This window comes from Cyprinus carpio, chromosome B1 (assembly GCF_018340385.1).
Source record: "Cyprinus carpio isolate SPL01 chromosome B1, ASM1834038v1, whole genome shotgun sequence".
Lineage (NCBI taxonomy): Eukaryota > Metazoa > Chordata > Actinopteri > Cypriniformes > Cyprinidae > Cyprinus > Cyprinus carpio.
The window spans coordinates 37,957,208-37,983,855 of NC_056597.1; the positions used below are offsets into that span (position 1 = coordinate 37,957,208).

The window sequence follows — 26,648 nt, forward strand, 5'->3', positions numbered from 1 at the left end:
TGTGTGTGTGTGTGTGTGTGTATATTATATATATGTATATATATATATATATATATATATATATATATGTGTGTGTGTGTGTGTGTTTGTGTGACAATTTGCATATACATGAAATTTGTGACCATGTTTTGCAATTTTTTAAAACATTAATATTGAGACTATAAATTAATATTGGGGTTTTCATAACAGCTAATCTGTCTGACCCCTGCCTCAACTATACTGTGCTGGACGAAGCAAGGAGAGCCATCAATAATACATATGCTTCAGTCAAAACGTATGATTGCTCCGTCAATTGGACCGGCTGGTATCGTCTCTTCCTTGACGATCTGAGCGCTCAGATTCCAGACACGTGTGTTGCTCGGTATAGCTGTGGTACTGATATTGCACTTTGGATTCATGGTGAACACCCAAAAGTTGAGGATGGAGTCGTCACTCGAGATGTCTGTGGTTACGCTGTCAGTTACTGCTGCTATTTTGGGTCTTACCCCATTAAAGTCAAAGCCTGTCCTGGCAATTATTATGTCTATGAGCTGGTTAGACCTACTATATGCAATGCAGCCTACTGTGCAGGTAATTATATTTACATGAGCTCTTTCTACACATTCATGATATTTGTGTCTTCATATCTGTGTCTGTATGTAAAGATGAAGAATAGAGTGTATTTTACATGCTCTGATGGGTTAACAGCATTTTCTGCAGTTTACGGAGTATGAGATTATTCACATAGACATTGTTTCCATGCATCATTGATCAGTAGAATACATCTGCATTAAAATGTTGATACTACATTAATTTTCTGAGGGGTTTTATGTCATAAGAAAAGACTATTTTAATTCTCCTCCTATAGCATTTTTAACTTACATATATAATCTGTGTAGTGCCATTGAAAACAAGAATTAGTGTTGGAATGAATGTTTGTACCACTGAGGAAATGTATTTTATCCAATTAGACTACATAGCATTTATCAATTTTACTGAAAGAACTCAAATATCTTCATATTATTTAGATGTGTTTATCAAACTAGTTTGCTTTTATGGAGTTTAAGCATGAAGTACTGGAACTGGCTTTTTAATTTTCTCAGAATTAGTTGGTTCCCAAGCAGAACATTTGCTAGGGACTTACTGTAGTTACACATTTCTTCATCTTTAGAAAAGTGTAAATTAAGTTAAATTAAGTAAAGGCCTGACTAGGTAATCATCATGTGTAAAGTCAGGCACAGTAGCCAATATTTCACATACTGTGCTGGTAAATATTTACATGTGCCCTTTTTATTGTGTGTTTGTTGATTTATTGATATTTATCAGTCATTTTTTCCCAGCTGTTACTAACATCAGCAGCACCAATACAACAGTCACACCAGAGACGATCTCAGCTGGTAATGTAGTCTGATGTTTGGTCAGTCATGTTTTGTGCTGTGATGTTTTGGTTGTAAATGAACAGATCTGCAGATTGAGCTTTGAAGATTCTCTGGTGAAATTCTGTTCACAAGTCTTCACATGTGTTAACAGGAATATGCATTGCAGTCTGATTGTTATGTTCACAGGTGTTAATAAGAATATTTTTATAAATTAGTCATTTAATAACTGTCATTAATTTAACAATATTCTCTAATTGTATAGAGCCATTAGGATCAATAAAAGCACATGCTTTTGATGGTGCGTGCAGCTGAAATCGACCGCACATCATTAAACAACCTTAGATTTAAACAAACATGATGATGAGATTACGCCGCTGAATATACTGAACCCTGGTAGAAATGCATACATGCGAATGCTTATTTCATTTAACCTGTATTCATGTCCATTACTATCGGCGTGCTCTCAGATGCAATTAGCCTACATGCTCTAGACTGTGTTTGCTCCAGCTGTACACAGATGCATAAATGCTGCTGATAATATGCTTAATATTCACAACTGCTTACAAGACACTTAGTTTAAACTTGTTTGTGGTTATTATACTTATGGAGCAACATCATAATAGCCTTAAGATGAGAGAAAAAAATCACTTACTTCCACTCTGGACTAAATACAAAATTGGACACAAGGACTTTATAAGAATTATTTTCCAAAGTTTTGTCCAGTACTGTTGAATTCTTGTCCACAGCTGTATTTTATTATTGTCTTTATGCTGATTTCTCTTCTTGTAGGTATAAATATAATGCTGCAGGAAGGATGCACTGTAAGTTGAGGTTTTGAAGATTTAGAGTTGGACCATAACAGTAACAATGCATTTTGTTTCTCTGTTAATATTGAAAAACACATGATCAAAATAAACATATACTGCCTTCATGATTGTGATTTCAGTCCCAGACATGTTTCCAAGATTTTCTTGAGCAGATAGAGAACATTACAGTACTCCCTTTGAATGTACGTCTTCAAGAGAAAAAATATAAATTAATCAAATCTTTGCCAGTTACATAATGATTTACATAGCAGTGATGTCTTATTGCCTCTGTTGAAATTTACATGTAGTGTAACTTTATTTATCTGATCAATAAATTAGACCGTCACCAATATTTTGACTGTGGCCTTCAGCACTTCAGAGAAGATTCTAGAGTCATCATTATTATCGAACCCAACTGAACTAGCCTCCTTTGGAAACCTTGTGTTAAAAACCAGTGAGAAACTCATCTCTACATTAGTGAAGCCAACAGACACAAGTGACAGTGTCAGTTTTACTCTCGCTGCTGTAGGTAAGTGGAGAAACAGTTATTATTAATGATGAAACTGAGATTATATATGACATCTAGTGATCAGCATGAGTCACAGGTGGCAGACAATGACAAATGCAGCTACATTAATTTTTAAAAGAGAGCAGAAAATGGTCTTTTGTTGTTGATGTCAAAAGTCAATATTTTGGTGCAAATTCCTTCGTCATTTGGTAGAGGCTTGTCAAATAAGACAAACACCATCATGGGCATGAAATTTTTTTGATTTTAGGCACATTTGGAAAAAAACAAACAGTTGAGAATGGAATCACTTGAGTACACAATTTACTGTAAGATCTGACCTTTATCCTCGAGATACCTGAAGAGTTTAAAATACTACATCTAGAAATCATGAATAGTCATTTTGTTTGTCTTTTGTGCAAATTCAATTGTTAATCTGTCTTTCATAAAAAAGCTAAATATTAAAAATACACTTATATAGTACGTAACTGCTTGTTTTTGTCAGAGGGTCAAGTCTTCATGGTTGGACCAAATGTCACCTTAGATAAAATCCCTCGACTCGACACAACAAATTCTTCTGTGGACATCGATCTCATTGGGATCGCCAATAACAACAATGGAAGTATGTTAAATGTTTCTGTGTGAAACAACAAATCATAAAAAATGCCATTCCCATCATTGCTAAATCCAATTATTTATTTTTTGATTGTTGTTATTTTAACACGTTGTTGCATTTCTATTTCTGTCACACAGGATCAGCTGCTGTGGCTTTCATGAGCTACAACACGATGGAGAATCTACTGAAGCCAGACTTCTTCAAAACATCAAATGACACGATTAAAACCATGATGTCCACTGTGATCTCAGCTACTCTTCCCAAAACCACCAACACTAACCTCACCAAACCAGTCAACTTCACCTTCAGACACATCAGAGTGAGATGTGTTTTGTCAAACCTGAGAACTGATGAACATCTGAAAACATCTAATATTTAGTGTTTTCATATTTTCTTCTTTTTCAGGAGTTTGATCCCAGTGGTTCTTTGTCCTGTGTGTACTGGAATATCAGCGAGTGGATTGTAGATGGTTGCTCTGTTTTAAAGACCAACAGCAGCTACACTGTGTGTTCCTGTGTTCATCTGTCCACATTCGCTCTCATCATGCAGACCAGCCCCCCACCAGAGGTACAGAACCTCACAGATTTGGCTCTCATGAACTCTGACATGTTTTCTCAGAGTGAACCCGCTGCTGGAACTGTTGAATTTGGTGTGTGTGATCGTGGGGCTGGTGTTCTTCAGTTTGGCCCTGTTGACCTTTGCCCTTTGTCAGTGGAGTCCTGGAGTGAATAATGTGGCTCGAATCAACATCTGCATCAGTCTTCTGTTGGCTCACCTTCTGTTGCTGCTCACAGAGCAGTTCCTGAGCCTCATACGGCCTCAGCAGGTGAGAATGATGAAGGAGCCCTACAGCTCAGCTCAGCCTCACTGAGAATCATCATAACCCTCTCTCATGATCTCCAGGTGTTGTGTGCCGTGATCGCAGGCCTTCTGCACACTTCCTCTTTCTCTCTGGCTTTGTGTGGATGTTCATTGAAGCTGTGCTGCTCTACATCTGTGTGAAGGAACCTATCACAGATCAGATCCAAAAATAGGAAGGTGCTTAGCAGTGGATTCCTGTGTGTGTTTTGGATATGTGGTTGCTCTGGTTTGTGGTGGCGGTGGCCGTGTCTGCTGTGGTGGATCCTAAAGGCTACGGCAGTGAACTGTGAGTTTGTTTTTTTGTTGATAAAATACACTCTTGATAGAGGCTGTATCAACATCATGCACAAGATTAAAATCTGTAATATTTCATCAGTCAATACCTGAAAAAAAGTATTTCTGATATTTTTTAAAAAATCATTCAGTATTCAGTTTAAATCATATACCCACCCCCCAAACAGCTTGCTGGATTAAAACAGATAAATGGGGCTTCATCTGGAGTTTTCTGGGTCCTGTTTTTTTGTCATACTAGCGGTAAACACATTTTTTATATCTTATGGACTAAAATGACTATACACTATGTGATTAAAAAGAAATCAAAGTGATTAATTACTCTTCTACCTTTCAGTTAAAACATGATTCTCTTCATCAAGAATCGTCACCACTGTGAACTCGGCTCTCAAAAATCTCAATGTTGAAGTTTCAAAGATGAAACAAAAAACAAGTAAAATGATTTAATTTCTGTATAGAAAACCACATATAGTCAATAAAGACATAAAATATTGTTCTTTCTCTGTTTTTCTCTGCAGGATTATGGCATTTTAATTTAAAAACACTGGCTCAGTGTGTGGTTTCTTGGTTGCCCCTGGATTTCTGGGTTTCTTCACTAATGGCAGTAAGGAGCTGGAGATCCTCTTCCTGATCTTGAACTCCCAGCAGGGAACCTTCATCTTCCTGATCTACTGTGTCCTCAATAATGAGGTCAGACTTTTTTTCCATCCTTATTCTGTAAAAAAACCCCAGTGACAGCACAGCAGTTTCTTACAGTGTTTTTTTTTTTTTTTTTTTTATTTTTTTTTTTTACAAACAAACTCCATTCTGGTTCATGGTTTTTAAGAGGTTTAATTTATGTAATTTAGTCACTCAGCTCCTCTCGTCTCGTTCTTGTTCAGGTCAGGCAGCAGTACAGGGAAGTTCTTCAGATGTCTTTGCTGTGACAAACAACACTGAGGACTACAGCATCATGTTCAGGAAGGAATACATATTTTTTTATTAAATGTTGGCAAAAAAAAAAAAAAAAACTCTTTCATGTGTGTATGGTAATTGATTTAAATTGTATGCAATCACAGTTGTTGAGTTAAGTTATCAAGAGAACAGGCCTTGGGCCATCATGGCAACAAAGACAAATCATCAAGATAAGACAACCCAAGAAATTTAGAGAGAGTTTACTTCTCACTTCATTCACTATTGAAAGAGATAAAAAAAGACTTCACTCCATTAATTCATAGAAAGGTTTGTCTATTAAATATCATACATATCCCCAGGACACTGTGTATATTATTACTGTTTTGTATATTGTTTTTTATTGTATACTGTTTATGTCTCATGACATTATTAGATAATGTAACCTTATTGTTACCGTCTATATGTCCCTACACAGTGGTCTATATGACTTCCTCATAACACATGCTTGCTGTATTGAATATAACTGGCCACAAACCTGCCAGTCCAGTCTGTTCATGCAAATCAGTAACATTCTCACTTGAAATGAAACCTTTAGCATTAGTCAAGACAAACTCAAGAGGTGTGACCTCATGCCTCATGTTTAACAGTCCTGTATTTGATGCAGAGGTGAATTACTAAGCAATTAAGCAGTGCATTTTAAGCAAGGGGTCTGTGTACAGTGGCTGCTGTGAGGATACTGCAACTAAGCACCGCAGATATGAGAACGCATTAAAGTGAAATACATTTACCCAGAGAAACACACTGACTCTGCATTTAAACCCTAATCAAATCCGAATGCTTCCCCAGATAGCAACATATTGTCAGCCCAGATCCGGCCCAAAATAACTCTATCATACTGATGAAGCATTTAGACAGTTTAAAGAACACTCTTTAGTAGAGTAAAGCAAATAATATCTATAATAATAAAATGTCCCTTACAGTCAGTCACACCCCTGTTTTTCATGTATTGTGTTGCTAATGGCTTGAATTGTTTATTTCATTGTCTGCACTGTAAGAATCCACCTGCCGGCCCAAAAAGCGGAATCCAGCGGCCTGGTCGAAGGTTTAATGCGTATTTGGTCTTTTACTTGCGCTTCTGAATTTTTCAAGATTTTGTTTGAATTTTAGTCTAGCTCCGTGTACAATCTGACTCCAATTTCACGTGATTATTAAATTTGGGCAATATTTCTATCAAAAGCTGATCACAGATATCGATTGTTTATTAATTTAGGTATTTGAGTATTCTGGAAATCCTGTACTTTCAAATATTCATTCATTAGGGACCAGGTATCGCACAGGAATTACACTCAGCTGATAGTGAACCCACGGACACAAACTTGTCAGTTCCGAACTTACTCAGAGGATGCTGAGTGGTTATAATTCCTTTAAGTGAGCTACACCCTGCATGGTCATAACAAAAATGTATTTTTTCCTTTAACCACGAGAGCTACATCGTGTTAAGTCAGTGACAGTCAGAAATCTGAATGAAACAATTAGAAGCCAATTTAGAACGGATAGTGTAATTGTGAATCACATTGTAGCCGGTGGCAACCCACTCTTGTACATAGATACTGTAGCCATATGAGGAACGGCCAAGTGTTCCACGCAGGAGACAAACAAATTTAACATAGTCACACATGTAACAGTTATCCTTATTTAAGACACATGGTCTAAAATGCATAGCAAAGCACTCAGGTGTTTTTAGAGAATAAACTTATCTAGCTTATGTGCACATGTAGTACCACAAACAACAATACAGTGTGATCTATGGGCACAATGTGTTTAACACAGTTACATTTTTAAATCATACCTGACAACAGAGAGACACACAGCAGTAAGAGTTCTGGTGCAGAGCTCCAGAGACTTTCACACACTGCATGGGGGTTTTTCTGACTACAGAATCCCCCAGCAATGTTTTGTCACTTCCCTTTTATACTCAGACCAGACAACAAAGAAATCTTCAAATCAGTTGTAAAAAAACATAAAGACCTTTTGGGTGTGTTAGGTTCTCATGGCTCCAGGGTCACACCTGGCTTGGAGATAGATAGACACAGACCCCTAAAGGGGGACACACCACCCTCCTCAGCAGAACACAATTCTACAAAAGTTCTCAATCTTTCTTATAATACAAGTGACTACTGTGAAATTGAGACCAATTTACCAATCGCACAAAGACCTTTAAAATGACACCAAACATGAAATGTTTACGATCATGAATCCTGAAGATATAGTAAATATTTTATGTGAGCATAGCAACTTTTAGTTGCCTGGACTACGTGCCCAGGGGGGAAGGATGGGTGAAGGGACTGAAGAGCAAATGGTTTTGTGGCATGGCATTTGCATTGCGAGAGTTCCTGAGTGTTTGGCTTAACAAAGAATTCATTTCATAAGGAAATAATTTCACTCCTTTCAGCACGTTGGGTTAATTTTGGATGCTAAATTGTGTGCTGTATATACATGTTGGCTTGTATAGTTCATCTTCATTGTCTCCTGCTTTGTCTGGGATAATTTCATGTACACAGTAAAATCCTTAGTGTTAAATTAACACTGCTCGGAGCAGCTCTACAAGAGAGTTTGGAAATAAATAAATAAATAACTTCTGTTTTAGATACTCCGGAAATAAAGTCTAACTGGTTAGTAATGTGTGAAGCTGGTGATGCTGTTTGTGGAGATCATTAATCATCTTGTGCTGAGATCTTGAGATATTTAATGTCTTTTATTTCAGTTGATTTCATCTAAGGCTGTAGCTGAAGTCAATTGTAGTTCTTGTGTTTCTCTTTTCCTGATCGATAATGCTTGTTAACAGCAGCAGTTCATCACTAATGCTCAAGCACTTAATTAATCACATAATTATCTCATTAATTTTAACACTACTTCAGTGTTACTTTAACACTTTTGTATAGTGGGACCATATATGCTCTGAGCAGTGTGTAATTTAACACTCAGGATTTTTACTGTGTATGCTATTTTTGCAGCAGCAAAAACTAAACTCTTAAAAAATAAATAACTAAATGAACAGATGATGTCTGAAATTCAAAGTGAGTCTGTATTGTCAAGAGGCTTGAATTTTGTATTAAAACAAATTGCAAAGATTAAAATTAAAATTAAAAAACATTAGATTGATTTTTGCTTTTGTATGGGTTACATTAAATATTTCATGTATTATTTTGATTTCTGTTACAAAATATCTTAAAATAATAAACAATTATTAAAAAATTGCATTAAAACATGTTTTTTTTCCCACTTTCAACAAAAGAAAACATCTCCATAATAGACCAACTCTGATTTGAAAGGAATCCCCTACTTTGAAATCTGAAATAATCAAGCCATCCTCCACAGCATTTCTGCATTTATAATGCAACATAACTCCTAGAACTGTGTGTGTACATTTTATTTTTACAACATGAGTGCCATCTTGTTGAGAAATCTAAGAAGTTAATGTTGTGATTGTCCATGATGAGTCACATCGAGCTGAGAAAGAACCTGTTATATGCTTCCAGCAGATATCAAAGTAGGTTTAAACTCACAAAAACCTAAAAGGTGTCATGGTTATGGACTTTCTGTTTGTCTGTCCTGTCCTAGTCTTTCAGTATGGTTAATTAGATATTTCAGTCACCTGTGACATCGTAAATTATCTTACTAGTGTATAAATAAATTCCTGTTTGGTTCAGTCTGATGTCAGTCATTGTATGTATTACCCTGTTCTGTTCTGTCTTTGCATGTTTCTAAGTAAATACTGTTATTTGGATATTCATTACCAAGGAACTGGATACGTGAGATTTTTCATGTATACATTTGTATGTGAATTTGAATTTGAACTTAGAGAACAGTGGCACTTGTTTCCTTGCCAGAATGATTGACAGATAAATTCTTTATGAACATGTAAACAAATGTATTGGCTCAGCAGTCAGTTGTGTTGGCAGATGATCACTGTATATCAGCTTACAACAGGTAAAATACTCAGCAGTTTCACTTAATCAAGCACACTGCAGCATGAGTTGATGTGTGTTTGTTTTTTTTTTAAGTATGATTGTGTGCCGATTTGTTTATGTGTGTTCTTGTGTTGACTGTGCACAAAATTAACTCTCCTTGGAGCATATTTGAGACCACATTCAAGAGTGTTAAGTTGTTAAAGTAATACTGAAGCAGTGTTAAAGTTAAGATAATTAAGTGATTAATTAAGTGATGATTGAGCGTTATTAAAGACACCTGATGTTAACAAGCAGAATCACCAAAGACGAAATGATAAATTTGAAATAACCATTATATCAGTCACTGTTTACTTTAGTTGGGTCCTTGACCCTTGACTTTTTAATATTTGATTTTATTTGGCTATTCTAATTAAGCTATAACAGCCAGGCAAGCAAAGAGTAAAGGTGATCATATGATGTTGGTTATATTATATGTAATGATCATTTGACACAAATCATCATACTCATTTAGAGCTTAATATCTGAAATAGGTTTACCTTTTTGATTATAACAGTCCTGTGATTTTTCAGTATAAGATCCACTTTATCAATGCAATTCAAAATATTTCTTAAAAGTTGTTCTGATAATTAAAAAAGTTTTGCTTAGGCATGCACAGACATCAAGAATCAGCTTAGGAATCTCAACAACATTGACAAACATCATATTCAGATAAACCGATCAACTCTAAACAGTAGAAAACAAGCTACTAAAAATCACATAATAAACAATAAAATATAAGAATACTCTAAACAGTAGAAAGATGAGCTCTATTCATGCTGCAATACAAGATGTGAACCATGGATGAATATTTTTAGTTTCTAAATTCATATGGAACGGCAAGTCTCCCCGTATAAAGTATTTAACACTGCAGTGCTGCAAGGATGCTGGCGGACTTGCATTACCAGACTTTAGGCTTTACCATTGGGCTTTTATACTACGTCCACTTACAGTATGGCTGAATCGTGGCTCTGATGTATCTTGGCAACCGATTGAATTTAATCTGGCTTTACCTTATAGACTACAGGATTTGATTTACTGCAACATTCCGTTAAAGAGCGCGAAGCAGCATTTTGGCCCAATTATAGCTTATCTCCTTTCTGCCTGGTGGGCGGCCTCAAAATTCGCCCGTGATGATCATAAATGGCACTCTCATTCTCCTTTATTTCATAATCTTTGTCTTCTATCGGGCAATAAACCTTTTGTCTTCCCAGACTGGAGTGACAGAGGGATTAATGTTTTGGCTGATGTTTGGGGGGACAATGGTTTACGCATGTTTAATGATCTACGTGCAGAATATAATTTACCAGGCACTTCATTTTCCTTTTATCTGCGCCTGAGATCTTCCATGTGCGCATATGGGGTTCCTTGGGGTTCTAATATTCCCAGTCTTACTCTGCATAAGTTACTTACCTCATATGGAAACACAAGGGGGATGGTTTCTTCATTATACATGATGTTTTTGGAAGCCTCTTATAAAAGGTTACCTGTGGTGGACATTTGGCACATGGATATTTATGGGTCTGATTCAGAAAACAGTACTGACATATGTTGGGACTCAGTATGGGCTAACCTCAAACATGTCTCTAAAAATCCTAATCATCAACTGATCCATTTCAAGATGATTCATAGGATGTATCTCACTCCCAGGAAGCGTCATTTAATGAAGCTTTCCTCCTCTCCTAAATGTGACTTGTGTTCTAGTGGGTGCATAGGGACATAGATGCACATGTTTTGGGATTGCCCTGAAGTCAATGAGTTTTGGAGACAGATTACCATTACATTAAAGGACATTTTGGAGTTGGAGATATCATGCTGTCCGAGACTCCTGATTCTAAATGATGACTCCTCTTATACTCTCTCTTTAACTCAAAAGAAGTTACTTTTCTGTGGACTTACTGCTGTTAAGAAAATGTTTGGTCGCCTTGGGTATGTGGGAGGGAAAAAAAGGAGTGTTCAGAATGATGTTTATTTTTACTTTTTGTTTCTGTACAATAACATTCTGTAGCTCAATAAAAATTTGACAAAAAAAAAACAAAAACAAAAAAAATGGATGAATATTGATTGGTGGCAATTTGTCAGGCTTCTACAACAAAGTCATAGCAGCTAAACATGGATAGTAAAGTCAAGGGCCCAAATACGTAAACACTGACCACAATAATGGTGACTTAATGGTAACTTGATTTATTTTCTTGTTGGCTTTGGGTTATTTTTTAACCTTAATTAAACTATTTAATACAGTATTGACCCCAAAAGTGTTTTTTTTTTTTATATATATATGTCTGGAAAAACAAGGTCATCTTATATTCAGGGTCTAGACCAGGCATGGGCAAACTCGGTCCTGGAAGGCCGGTGTCCCTGCAGAGTTTAGCTCCAACCCTGATAAAACTCACCTGCCTGTAGCCTTCTAGCAAAGGTGGTAATATGATTCTAAATAATTGCAATGTTGTTTCACAACAAATGCTTGTATCTTGATGTAGCTGATGTTACTCTTTCTGATTATAGCTCATAATGAATGAACATCATAAAGTGGTCTCTCTCTTTGGATTATTGAACTGAAGTAAAAAAAAAAAAAAGTCTTGCTAAACAAATGCCGCTGTAATGCTTTGATATTTAAAAAAAAAAAAAGAGAGAGAGAGAGAGAGAGAGAGAACTACTAGCTCACGTTTTTAGGAATAAACACTTATCATAAGATCCTCAACAGTGGTGGCAATAATTTTTCACACTGCAGTGCATGGTGGGTGATTTTACTATGGTGCAACCCAGCATGAATTACTGGACATACTGGACTTCAAATAATAATATGCAATATATAAATTTTAAATTCATTCATTGTAACTATCTGAGTAGCACTTTGTTTCTGTAGTTTCACAGAGTTGATTAAATAAAACCCAAACAAACAACAAAGTTATTTTGATTGCATTCAGGACAGCTCATGATGCCTAGCTGATCATATAAGAACAGTTAATAGCGTTTCTTTACTTTACAAGATCACTACAGCCAGAGTGCTCACACAGGAAGATAACGGTCAAAAGCATAACTAAAGCAAACACTGATCTCCATGATGGTGACATCCTTTTAACCATAAAAAAAAAAAAAAAAAAAAAAAAAAAAAAAATCAACATCTGATCCTCTGTAATTCCCAGTAACAGCAGATGTTCATAACTAATGCACAATCATCATTTAATTAGTCATTTAACTATCTCATTAACTTTAACTCTTTGAGGACTTGGGATATGACTTGAAGACTTGCTTGTGACTTGAAAGTCCCACCTCTGGGGCAAAGTATAGCGTATACAAATTGTCAGAGGTGGGAAGTCCAGGGGCCAAAGAGTAAAAGTCCTGCCATATTTTTGCTCCACTCATGAACTCAGCAGCCGATTTCACCAGAGGAACCAAGTCGTTCCTTCCAAGTCAGTCACATACATCACATTTAGAAAATAATTATAATTTCTATATTTTGATAAAAGCTCCTGAATATAAACCATTGTTATATTTTAATGACATAAGCTATGCAGAGCTAAACTCGAGACAAGAATTATGACAGATAAAATATGTTACTAAATAAATACACGATTGTGATAGAGAATAAGAAGCTGACTTCTTCAAGTGGTAACATTTACCATGTTTACTATGGTAATGTTAATGGCTAGCGTGCATAGTCTTTTGCATCACTTATGAATATTTCTGACCTTGTATGGTGATTATAATCCACATTGGATCAAGTTATTTAATACACTTGCTGCTGACTGAAAGTGAGTTTTGAGCTCAACTTATTTTAAAAAGTTTTTAATGCTGGTGTTATAGCTGTTAGCGTTATGAAATGATCTGCGGCGCTGTTCTCCAGACGCGAAGAAACTCCTCTTTGTTCATAACCAGAGGTGGGAAGTCCAGGGGCCAAAGAGTAAAAGTCCTGCCATATTTTTGCTCCACCCATGAACTCAGCAGCTGATCATCAGAGGAGGAACCAAGTCATTTCTTCAAGTCACAAACAAGTCTTGAGTGAAATCCCAAGTCCTCAAAGAGTTAAAGTTAATGAGATAATTAAGTGACTAATTAAATGAAGATTGTGCATTAGTGATGAACACCTGCTGTTAACAATCAACATCACTGAAGACAAGAGAAACACAAGAACTACAACTGACTTTAAGCACAGCCTTGGATGAAATCAATTGAAAGGAAAAAAAAAACAAAAAACTTTGCCACCATAATTGTGGTGAGTATTTACTTCAGTTGAGCTCTTGAGCCTTTAAGCCATTTTTATAAATTTGCTTTTAAGCAATTGCATTATTGTTTTATAGCAAACATTTGTGCAATGCTGATACAAATCTTGCACTAGCAGATAACTTATGCTTTTGGTGACTGAATGATCTTGATTTAAATTTCTTGATTATACTTTTAAAGAAAAGGAATTGTGCATTAGTGGTTAGAGAGGACCGCTGTGTGTTCACTTTGGATGGGTTAAATGCAGAGTATGAATTCTGAGTATGGGTCACCATACTTAACTGTATTTCACTTTCAAAAAAAAAAGAGAAATGTCATTACGCAAATGACACCATAATGCTTCTATATTAAGGGGAAAAAAAAACAGTTTGGGATTAGGCATTTAGCCATGAACATTTATCATGTGATCATGTGAACAATGGTGAAAATAATTATTCATACTGCAGTGCATTATGGGAGTCTTTCATGTATTGCAACATGAAGCATTTTGTTGATTGTCACCATTGTAGAGATTCATATGCTGGTTCTTGATATCTGTGTGTCTAAAAAGCACTGGTGTTCAAACTTCTATATGTGTTACACAAATTTAAATTTATTCCTTGTTAATATTAGATCAATGCTTTTTTTGTGTATGCTGTAGTTTCACTGCGATTATTCAAAACCTTAACATGTAGAAAAAAACATTATACAAGATATATATCAGCTCATTGTGACTATATATTCTTCATATATCACAGTGCTCTCTCCTCCACAACGCCACATGCAGAGCTACAGAGAGAGGTCTAGCACAACAAGTCAAGGGTCAGGATCGCAACTAAATCAAACACTGATCTCCATGATGGTGGCGTCATTTTAACCAATAAAACATCAACATCTGATCCTCTGTAATTCTCAATAACAGTAGGTGTTAATCACTAATGCACAATCATCATTTAATTAATCACTTAATTATCTAATTAACTTTAACTCTTTGAGGACTTGGGATTTAACTTGAAAGTCGTTTGTGACTTGGAAGGAATGACTTGGTTCCTCTGGTGAAAATCGGCTGCTGCGAGTTCATGAGTGGAGAAAAATATGGCAGGACTTTTACTCTTTGGCCCCTGGACCCTCCCACCTCTGGGAAAGCACCGATGAGGCACGATCAAGCCCAGAAAGTGACAGTGGAAACGTGGACTGGCCCTGGCACACACTAGCACACCCGCTTTTGGCCCAACAGTGGAAATGCGGCTATTGTGTGGTCATACTAATGTGAGGTCAAAGTGCACTCACTGCACAGAGACTAGGTACCCAGCATGAAGTTTTTGATTGTCACCATTGTTGAGATTCATACACTGATTCTTGAAGTTTCTCTTTGTTTTTTAATGACAGAGCAGTTCCAAATGTTTGTGATTTATCATACTTTTAACATTTTTCATAAATTTAAGGCCACTGTTGGCCAAATGGGTGCTCTAAGTAGAACTGTATTGTTGTGCCCCCTCCCCAAAATATCATGGAAGCTAAAAAATATTAATAAGTGGTGGACAGTAACGGAGTAGATTTACTTCGTTATGGGTGCTCTAAGTGACATTTTTTCAAGTATCTGTACTTTACTGGAGTAGTTTTATTTTTAGTAACTGTTACTTTTACTTTACTACATTCCAAAGCATAAGATCGTACTTTGTACTTAACTACATTTCATAAAACATATCGTTACTCCTTATAATAGGCTATATCACGTGCTCTGACACGCAGAAAGCGGGGTTTCTGATTCAAGAACGAACTGATTCTTTTCAATGAAGCTTTTTAAATCGGTTCGCAAATCGCAACCAAATGATTCATTCATGAATTAGAATGGATTCGATGGCAGCTTTTCTAGAGTCAACAAACTCACTGATTTCAAATGAACCGTTTTTTTTAGTGCGAGGTCTCTATTTGTGAACTCAATTCACAACCGGGAGATCCTTGCTGAGCACGCGTGCGACTGATGCTGCTAAAAGTAAGGTACTAATGTCGAATTTAGTAATTAATTATTGTAACTGAAAATCATATTTGGCGCACCATGTCAAAACTGTAACCTCTGCTGTAAAGGGTTGATCTATTTAAGCCCACTGGAAAATGCTTGAATGCAAAACTAATCAAGCATCAGTGGCCTCTTACGTTCAAAAAACAAAACATTAACAAAAACACAGAGTAAATAAAATAATTATTAATGCACGTTTGCAAATTCCCTGCTGCCATAAACATTACCAGTTCTATTAAAATGCTAGGCATTTAGGCCCTATGTGACGTCTGTTTTATATTGTTTATCACCAGTTATCAATGTTTATATTGTTTGAATTAACTACCCGAGTAGACAGATATGAATGTTTATTCATAACCATACTGAAAATAAGGTAAATATTGGTAGCTGATTGCTAACTGTCTAGCTAACAAGCAACTTAGTGCTAAGTCGAGGGTAATTTTTAAAAATAAAGTCCAAATATTTTTATTCAGTCACCTAGATAGATTACATTTGAGGGAAAAGAAAGGATGTGATGTTCAGAACATGGTAACTACAGTAATTATCAAAGTGGGAAGTGATGTCCTCTGGGGGCATTTGGCCAGGCCAAAATTTTTTTTTATATATATATACTACACAAAACAAGGTTTGAGAAGAAAAAAAATCATTATTACTTTTTTATTTTTTATCATCAAATATTATTTTTTTCCTAAAATGTTCTTCCTAACTTCAGGCCTTATTCTCATGTCATATATAATGGTGATGGTTCTGCAAAACAAACAAATTTTTTAAAACACTGTTTTTTCTTACTGGTGAAAATTGTTGTCAAATGTGACCCTGGAGCCACAAAACGAGTCTTAAGTCTCTGGGGTATATTTGTAGCAAAGGCCAAAAAATACATTGCATGGGTCAAAAAATTATACATTTTTCTTTTATGGCAAAAATTATTAGGATATAAAGTAAAGATTATGTTCCATGAAATATATTTTGTAAATTTTTCTACCGTAAATATATCAAAACTTAATTTTTGATTGGTAATATGCATTGCTAAGAACTTCATTTAGACAACTTTAAAAATTATTTTCTCAATGTTTAGATTTTTTTGCTCCCTCAGATTCCAGATTTTCAAATAGTTGCATCTCAGCCAAATATCATCCTTTCCTAACAGCTTATTTATTCAGCTTTTGGATGATGCATAAATCTCCATTCGAAAAAAACTGACCCTTATGATTGGTTTTTGTGGTCCAGGGTCACAAAATCGGTTTTTCATCAGGTACATCGCAGTGTATCTTCACAGTGAACATTACGACATCACTCTCATTAGCGTAGGTCCATATCAACAACAAAAATATATTTTGACTCCATATATGGTTATTTGAGGAAAATTCTCAGGTATTTTGAGCCAGTAGGATCAGGGTTTCCCATACATTGAATTTATTTTGTGGCGGGCCGCCACAATATCTAAACTGACCCGCCACAAATAGATCTTCAAAAAAGCCCTTTGACTTTGGTTGCATAAACATGCGCACTGCACATTTAAAAATCAAAAACCGGCATGAACCTGTTTTTTATATCACTGTATTGTCAGAAGCGAAACAGGGATGTTTTCAGAAATTCTGTTTTCGATGTATGATAAATTAATTGAATCTTGCCTGTAATGCCTGATAAAGCAGCGTTTTTGAGATTAGCTTCTTTGTATACAGCCGTTACCAGAGAAACCTTTAGCTTAAAGCGCCCTCTGCTGGCAGAAAATGAATTTGCATATATACTGTATATATATGGGGTGTGCTGCCACAAATAGAATGTAAGGCAGTGGGAAACACTGAGGATTATAAAAAAATATGTGCTAATATAAAATTAAATTAAGTAGCCTATATAAAATTGCTAAATAAATCTATCTATCACTACTTTTTTACTTAAGTACATAAAAAATCAAGTACTTTTGTACTTTCACTTGAGTTAAATTGAAAAAAGGACTTTTTTTGTCCTTTTCCTTTTACTGGAGTGTTATTTTATTATACGTATCTGTACTTTTACTCCAAGTACTTGATTTGTTGTACTTCGTCCACCACTGATATTAATAAAATATAAAAAGTAACTAAAATGTAATTAAATTGTATTATTTACAAATGAACAATTGGTTGCCAGACAGTCACTCATGGCTATGACTTTATTAATACAGTTGTTTGATGAATTTTATAGTCTCAAGCATTCAGAAATCACACAAAAAGAAAATTAAGCAGTTTTACTTCGATATAACCAAGGATTAGATTTTGTAAGGTTTGTGATGTCCACATGTGTTTGTTGAAGAAAATATAGAGGTTAGCATTTCTATCGCAAAAAGGTGGTGAAACATCAAAGATTAAGTGAATATTTGAATTAAATGTTTGGTCAATATTAAACAAGGATTTGATCAGCAATTATCAGGCCTTTGGCGCCCTTTGCAGGCATTTGTAATAATAGGTAATGTACATAAATTGTTTATTTTGTATTACATTATGTATTTTAACAGTGTTATTCAATGAAACCATACAATTATATATATAACTAAACCAATCATTTATTGCCTCATTGTTTTATATAATGCATTTTATGTCGTTTTAAAGGTTGTTGTTCGCTTAAGTCTGTTTTTTATTACCACAAAAATATTATCTGAATATTTCGTAATTATTATTTGAAGTGATTTGAAGTATCAAAACCATGGTTAAATTTGTGGTTTCCCATTGCTACAATGACCATGTTTATTTTATTTTTTTTCATTCTTATTAAAATTATGGTTCATTTTTTTAAGGGAACATGGGAACTCTGAGAGAATATTAAGGCAGATGCGGTGGCGATATTATCACCGACATTAAAACACGTTATTAACGTCAACATCCAAAAAAGTTTCACAGGATCATAAACGTACCTAAAAGTGATGCACAGTCTTCATCTTGGGCTTTTTTTTTATTTATTTTTTTTTTTATATGTGGGGGACGGATGATTGTTTTTTTCCAGCAATATAGTTGTCCATAAGTTATGATCATTTGCAATCAGCCGCCAAAACTGAGACATGAGGCGAGCACGAATGGCGCGTCATGTGTGCTTCGCCGGAAGGACGAGGAGCAAGTCTTGCTAATGGTGCCGTATTGGCCTACTCGGACCTGGTTCCCCAAAAACTAGTGCTCCTCGCGACAGCCCCTCCTTGGCCGATTCCTCTGAGGAAGGATCTACTGACCCGCGTCCAGACCTTTGGAAACTCCATGTTTGGTCCCTGGAAGGAATGCGGAGGTTCCAGGTGACCTACCCCAGGAGGTAGTGAACATCATCACTTCGGCAAGAGCACCCTCTATGAGACACGCTTACGTACGCCTTGAAGTGGAACCTGTTCGTCGAGTGGTGTTCTTCTTGCCAAGAGGGACCCCCAAAGATGCCTGATTGCGGTCGTGCTTTCCTTTCTGCAGCAAGGGCTGGAGCGAAGGCTGTCTCCCCTCCACCCTCAAAGTCCAGGTTGCTGTATTGCTGCGTACCATGACCCCGTGAATGGGAAGTCTTTAGGTAAGCATGACGTCATTATCAGGATCCTTAGAGGGGCCAGGAGGTTAAATCCTTCCCGGCCCCCCTCTAATATTCTCTTGGAAACCTGAGCTCCTGCTTGCCCTAGGCCTCCATCAAGAGGGTAGGGGACCTGCACGCATTTTTTGGTCGACGGTTCGTGGCTAGAGTTTTGGGCTTTCTGACTCCCGGGTAATCCTGAGGCCCCGGCCCGGCTACGTGCCCAAAGTTTCCCACTACACCCATAAAAGACCAAGTGGTGAACCTGCAATGCTGCTGACCCCTGGCTCTGTCACTGAGGAGGCTACGTAGACCAGACCCAGCAAGCTTCAGGAACTTAGAACCAGAAACTCTTTGTCTGTTACGAAGGCACAGAAGGGGGTCATCTCTAAGCAGAGGATGGCCCACTGAATTGTGGATGCCCATAACCCCCTGGGAAATACACCCGGCACGGGTGTGCAGGCTGTGCCCTGCCCATTCAGGTTGCGAGCTCACTCAACTAGAAGTGTTGCATCCTCCTGGGCGCTGGCTCGTGGCGCCTCGCTGACAGATATTTGTAGAGCTACGGGCTGGGCAACCCCTAAGACATTCGCTGGGTTCTATAGCCTTCGTGTAGAGCCAGTATCCTCCTGTGTCTCACCCTCAAACGGGTAGTGGCTCCGAGAGGCCCCAGTTAGTGTCTGCTTGCTAAAACTGCTCCATAGTGTCTGTACTGTAGACCCTGTTTAGTTCCTCCATCACCCTAAGCAGCTGGACGCGGCGGAACGTCTGTCGGCAGGCCTTCATGATGAATCCATGAGAACCATGGAAGGCTGGGTTCTGTGGGATTACAAATTTATAAAATGTTAAATCTAGGTTCCAATGTAATAGTATGTACATTGTGTTTTTACATTTTGAGGTTAAGATGATGACATTCTGAGATGATCAAGTCAAGCAGCCCAGGTTTCTGAGGGACATTGACCTTTTGTTTGCCGCTTCCTGACCATAAACTCAAGGCACAGCTTGTGCCTTTGTTTCTATGATAATGTGAAGGTATGGGTGATACTGTCAGGCACCTCTGTATTTAAATGACACTGTTATGCTGATGAGATCAAAGCTGGGAGTTTCCAGTGTCCCGGCTGATACCTGTATTGCATTTGCTTGCTTTGTTTAAATTGTCTCCACCTCTATGTATCCATCCCCTTGAAATGTATATAAACTCCATAGTATCACTCTGCTTTGGTTAGAATTTTGATGACTGTAGCGCTAAGCAGAGCGTTCTCAATAAAGAGTCCTGCTGAAGATACCCAAGAGTCTCCTGGTCTTCGCTCCTGAGTTTCCAACAGTTTTGGCACTGTAACCCGGATAGAGCTCCTCACCTGAATCCACATTGAAACTTCAAGCTCAACAAAGATCTGATTTTGTTCCAGACTGTATCTTTCTGTACAACCAAGGGTTGGTGAGTGCCACTCTATCCAAATGAACCTTTAAGACCAGTATCCTCTGCACTGCCAGCCAGAAGAGTTAACAGACAGCTGCAGGGTTTGGTTAACTAAAGTTACCCTCTAAAAATTTATTTTAGAGATGAAAATATCCCTGTTTAGGCAGGGAAGATTAGCATCATGTGCTAATATTGTTTACCCTCTGTCTCTTGCAGGGAAGTTTAGCGTAAAGTGCTAGAAATTTGTGTTAAACAAGTGTATCCTCTGCTTGCCAGGGAAGTTTTAGAAGTGGTCCTGTTGTGTCAGAAAGACTTTACAAAATGTTGAGAAGGAATGCTAATCTGATTTGTCACCAAACTGAGAAAGGTGGACTAGCTACTCCTTCATGGAACAGACAGTGAGTTCAAATCATTGTTAGGAGGGCACATGACTCAATAGTGACAGAGTCAGTCAGATTGGATTTGATAAAGAAATTTGGTATTGATCCAGAAAAAAGTATGGTCAATTGAAGAATGTAAAAAGGTACTAGGATCATGTATTCGCAAGAACAATGTGAAAGGCATTATCTGCTGCCACCAGAGAATTTGGTTTAGCTTTAGCTACAGAACATTCTCAGCGTAACTCAGAGCTAGAGAAACAGAACAAAGAGCTCAAAGCTAGAGTATCCTCTTTGACTACTAAATTTGAACCGCAACAAAGCTGCAGCAAAAACTGATGTGGAAGAAGTTAGTCAGCCTGATAAACAATTATCCTGACTTACACAAACTTTTTTGAAACAGATGTACGCCATCCAGTCCAGTTAACTGATGTGTCTGTAATTCAGTGAAGGTCATGTGGAGCTAGGAGAAGATCTCAGAGAACTAAGGGAACTGAAAGTGTTCCTCCCAACTCTTCTTTGTCCAAGTACAAACTGTTGCCAAGGTTCTAGGACCTAAAGACTTAGAGAGACTATCCCAGAGCTTACCCTCAGCACGCAACAAATTTTATTGAATTTAAAAGAGCACTGATCAGCAAAATGCGTTTCTATGTCCTGTTGTTTTTTAGCAGAAGTCACACAGCTGATGTCACCAAATTCTTACTGAATCTGAATTCAACAGTTTTGAGTCTGCTGTTACTTCTGAAACTACAACATGCCAGTAAAGATGAATTGAGAGAGGGAGTTCTGAGAGAAGTTAAAGAACATTGTTGGACCAAAAGTGAATATGGTCAAAGGTCACTAGTTGTGTACAGAAGAAGGATGAAACTGTAAGTGAATACACTGAAAGGTTTTTGTCAGTCAGCTGCAGCTTACAGTGGAACAACCTAAGCGGTACTCGTATGCGTATAGTCCATGGTATAGCCTTAGAGTCCGTGTTTTCCCCCCGGCAGACTTCTGCACTTCCCAAAATGGTGTTAATCACCTCAAGTTTCTCATATACACCTAATGGATGGCTATATGTGTATTTGCTTCCGAAAACTCCTTCCGGGAGGATGGGGCTTCCGCAGCGTCCCTTTTCCAAGTGGAACGGGTATTTTTCCAGTGTTATCCAATCTCACCAGTGAGGTAGTGCTTTGACGATGAGTGAGTGGAACTACTTGTTCCGAGCCCTGGCCTACACCTAATAGGGACGCAGGTGGCTCACACAGGAAAGGGGCAAAGCCCCCATGGCGCTTTTAGTCACCGACGCGGACGACGTCGAAAGTGACCGACTGAAAGGGAACGTTACGGATTACGTATGGTAACCCTCGTTCCCTGAATGGAGGGAACAGAGACATCACATTCCGTCGCCACGGTTGCTAATACCACACACTGAGGAGTCGAACGCGGTCTCCGGCTCGGCTCCTCAGCAAAACCTGGTATGCATTGCACCTGTTGCCTTATTATACTCCACGCTGGTGATCAGTGGCAGTGGCAGTGGGCAGGTGGCAGTGAAACAATAAATCAACATCAAACCTTAGTTAATTAATTCTCAATAAGATCTTCTGTAGACGGTCGGACAGAAATAAAGTCAGTCTGGTTTATTAATAGTGGAGCTGGTGGTGACTGCGTTTGTGGGGTTGTTTAATCAAATCTTGAGAGATTTAATGTGTTTTTATTTCAAGTTGATTTCATCTAAGGCTGTTTCTGAAGTCAGTTGGAGTTTCTTTTGTTTTCTTTTCTTCAGCAATTCTGTTTGTTAACAGCAGCTGTTCATCTCTAATTCACAATTATCACTGAATTAATCACTCAATTACTTAATTGCAATGTATCAACTTCTTTTTCTGAACTCCAACTGAAGTTCAGAGTACTCATAACTGTTAGTTTTTAAAACTTTTTTAAAAACTTAAATGGTTTAAGGCAATCGGTTGCCTCAAACGGTTGAGGTAACAATAAACTTGTCAGGTTTTTAAGGATATCTGTTTACTCAAACGGTTTGAGTTAAGTTACTCTGTCGGTTTTACAGTGTGATAGGCAAATTAAACATAAGGCATTATGTGGAAGGGATTTTTAAAAATACACTACAGAGGTGAACTTGACCTGTGAGCTATTGTTATATATATATATACACATTTGTATATGAATTTGAATTTGATGTACTTCACACATTTCCTTATGACGATGATGTACAAATAGCATCTCTAATGAACATCTAAACACATGCATTGTTTATGCTTAGTTAATCAGTCACCTTGATCAGTGTCTGTGACGGATCATTGTGTGTCAGCTCACATCAGGTAAGATCTTCTTTCTACTCTGTAAATTAAACAAACAACAGCATATTTGATGCTTTGTGTGTATTTGTATGTACAGTAATGACATACAGTGCCCCTCCATAAAGTAGTTGGAACAGTAAAAGACAAAATTGCTTTCCTCTCTGTGGAGTCAAGACATTTGCAAATATGATGTTAAAAGATGAATATGCGATAAAAATACAGAATGTCACAATTTATTATTAGGTCTTTCGACACATACGTTTTACCAAAATAAAAAGGACAGCACTTTTAGAGTTCATCCCACTATTTGATAGTGAGCATAAAAGTATTGGAACAGTCTTGAATTTAAGGCAAATGTAAAAGATTAAAAGCCCTAATATTTAGTTGCAGATCCCTCGCATGCAATCAGACGCAGTGAGGTCTGCAACCCATAGACATCACCAGACTCTTGGTCTTATGCTTGAAATGCTTTTCCCCAGACTTTAATGCCCCACCAACTCCAACTGCTTGTTTTGGGGGATGTAGTTATGTCTTTAGTCTCCTACTTCAGCTGTTGTTGCTTGAACTTAAATGTTCAATTGGATATTTAAATATGGAGATTGATTTCAGGGAGGACAACATTTCTTTGACGCTGATACAAATTCCTTAGACTGAACCTGGACAGGGTAGTTTTGAAGTCTGTCATGTCCTGATCCAATATGAAGTGCTTTCTACACTCTTTTTTCTAAAACAAGCGCCCTGGGTTATTTTAAAAAGGACCAAACCCAGCAGTTGTGGTGGTTTGACCCAGCCGGTTGACAGGGTATTTTGACCAGGGAGTGGATAGGTCCAGGGGCCCAAAGCGATCAACGTCCTGACATATTTTGACCTCCACCCATGGAGCTAAGCAGCTGATTTCACCGCGATTTAGAGTAGGATGGGTTTGAGGAGTAACCAAGTCATTCCTTTCAGGTCACAAACGATGTCTCAAGTCACAGACCCAAGGTCCCCAAAGCGTTTTAAATGTTAATGAGATAATTAAGTGACTAATTAAATGGTTAGTGATGAACACCTGCTGTTATTGAACTCGAATTACAGAGGAATCAGATGTGGATGTTTTATTGGTTAAAACTGGATGCAACCCTCATGGATGTCAGTGTTTCTGCTTTAGCCTTTAGTTGACTCTTGCACCCTTGACTTGCTGTGTTAGATCTCTACTCTGTAAAAATTGCCCGTGGAGTTGTACAAATGATGAGATTAGGTAGCTGTTTATATTATGATGAAATAAGCCTAATGAGCTGAGCTGCATGAATTTTTGCTCAAAATGACTTCCCTTCACTTATAAGTTTAAGTTGTTACCGTAGTTCAGAAACTATGGTTGAAACTACAGTAAAGTGTGTTTTTCTAATAGATATAGTGAAGGGGGAATAGGGTCATACCAATCGATATAGATATTTCATGCCATAGCTAACACATTGTAAATATTTTGATAAAAAGGAAAAATGACTAAAAAGAAAGATCATCATAGAGCGTATCATTAATCAGTCACTTGATCAGTGTCTGTGAGGATCATTATTGTGTGTCAGCTTTCTTACATCAAGGTAAGATGTTCTTTCTACTCTGTAAAATTAAACAAAACAACAGCATATTTTGATGCTTTGTGTGTATTTGTATAATACAGTATGACAAACAGTGCCCTCCATGAAAGCATTGGAACAGTAGCTACAAAATTACTTTCTCTCTCTGTGGAGTCCAAGACATTTGTAAATATGATTAAAAAGATGAATATGCGATAAAAACTACAGAATGTCACATTTTGTTATTAGGTCTTTCTGACATACACATTTTACCCAAATAAAAGGACAGCACTTTTAGAGTTCATCACACTCATTTGATGTGAGAGAGCATAGAGTATTGGAACAGCTGAATTTAAAGACAAATGTAAAAGATTAAAAAGCTAATATTTAGCTGCAGATCCCCTGCATACAATCAGAGCAGTGAATCTGGGTAACCCATAGACTTATCCTGAACTCTTGGTCTTATACTTGGAAATGCTTTTCCCCAGACTTTAATGCCGCCAACTCCAACTGCTTGTTTTTTGGGAGCTTCTGTCTTAGTCTCCTTCAGCTGGTGAAATTAATGTTCAATCATATTTAAATCTGAGGAGGTGATTTGGGCAACATTTCTTTGCTCCTGATTATTCCTTTTTGACTGAACTGGCAGGGCGTTTTGGGTCATTGTCCTGATCTAATATGAAGTGCTTTCTACACTCTAAAAAAAGGCTGGGTTAAGCAGGGACCAAATCCCAGCAGTTGGGTTGTATTTTGACCCAGCTGGCTGGGTTATTTACTGACCAGAGGTGGATAGTCCAAGGGGCCAAAGAGTAAAAGTCCTGACATATTTTTGCTCCACCCCTATGAGCTAAGCAGCTGATTTCACCAGCAGAGGAGTAACTCAAGTCATTCCTTTCAAAGTCTGACAAAACGAGTCTCAAGTCAAATCCCAAGTTCCAAGGGTTAAATGTTAATGAATAATTAAGTGACTAATTAAATGGTTAGTGATGAACACTATACTGTTGTGAGAATTACAGAAGGGATCAGATGTTGATGTTTTTATTGGTTAAAATAGTGCAGCCATGGAGATCAGTGTTTACTTTAGTTGGACTCTTGACCCTTGACTTGCTGTGTTAGATCTCTCTCTGTAAAAATGCATGTGGGTGTTGTACAATGATGAGATAGTATGTATTTATATATGATGAAATAAGCCTCATGAGCTGGCCTGATTTTGCTCAAAATGACTTCCTTCACTTATAAGTTTAAGTTTACATTAAGAACTATGTGAAACTACAGTAAAGTGTGTTATTCTAATAGATATAGTGAATGAATAGGGGCATACAATCAGAATATCAGATATTTCATGCCATAGCTAACACATTTGTGAATATTCTGAATAAAAAGGAAAAATTACATAAAAGCAGAGTCATAATAGGAGCATCGCATTTCGGACATTTGCAGTGACAAACTTGAAATATAAATTCTCAGGAAAAAGCAATTAATACCAATATATATGAAAACGTCTTTTCATTTATACCATTAATAAAGGGGGAGTACACGACATTGCTTGAAAAATATCTCAGTCCACATGACCGTTTTATATTTATATCGAGGGAATAAATAGACATTCATGCAATGCGTGACACACAAAAAAATCTTTAACTTTACAATTACAGTTACATTTCAGTCATTTAGGCAGACGTTTGTATCCAAAAGTGACATATACAAATGAGGACAATGGAAGCAATCAAAAACAAACAATAGAGCAATGCTATACATAAGGTGCTATAACAAGTCTCAGTAAGTGATAGAGGACAGTAGGTCAAGGGCCTGACACGTAGCCAGGCTTGGAAATATATAATAAATAAAAAGCAAACAGGAGAATAGAAACAGAGACCAAGCAAGCAGTAGTGTTAGATGGTCTGTTTAACGTGAAATGAAAATGGAA

General features: G+C 37.2%; 1 protein-coding gene and 1 pseudogene across 1 annotated transcript in view; both read left to right on the plus strand.

Moving 5' to 3' along the window:
* The window catches only part of LOC109102014, a 35,046-nt pseudogene extending 29,683 nt beyond the window's left edge, over positions 1-5,363 (plus strand).
* Positions 1-26,648, plus strand: part of LOC122135992 (lipopolysaccharide-induced tumor necrosis factor-alpha factor homolog) — a 613,569-nt gene that overhangs the window by 564,693 nt on the left and 22,228 nt on the right. The window lies entirely within an intron of this gene.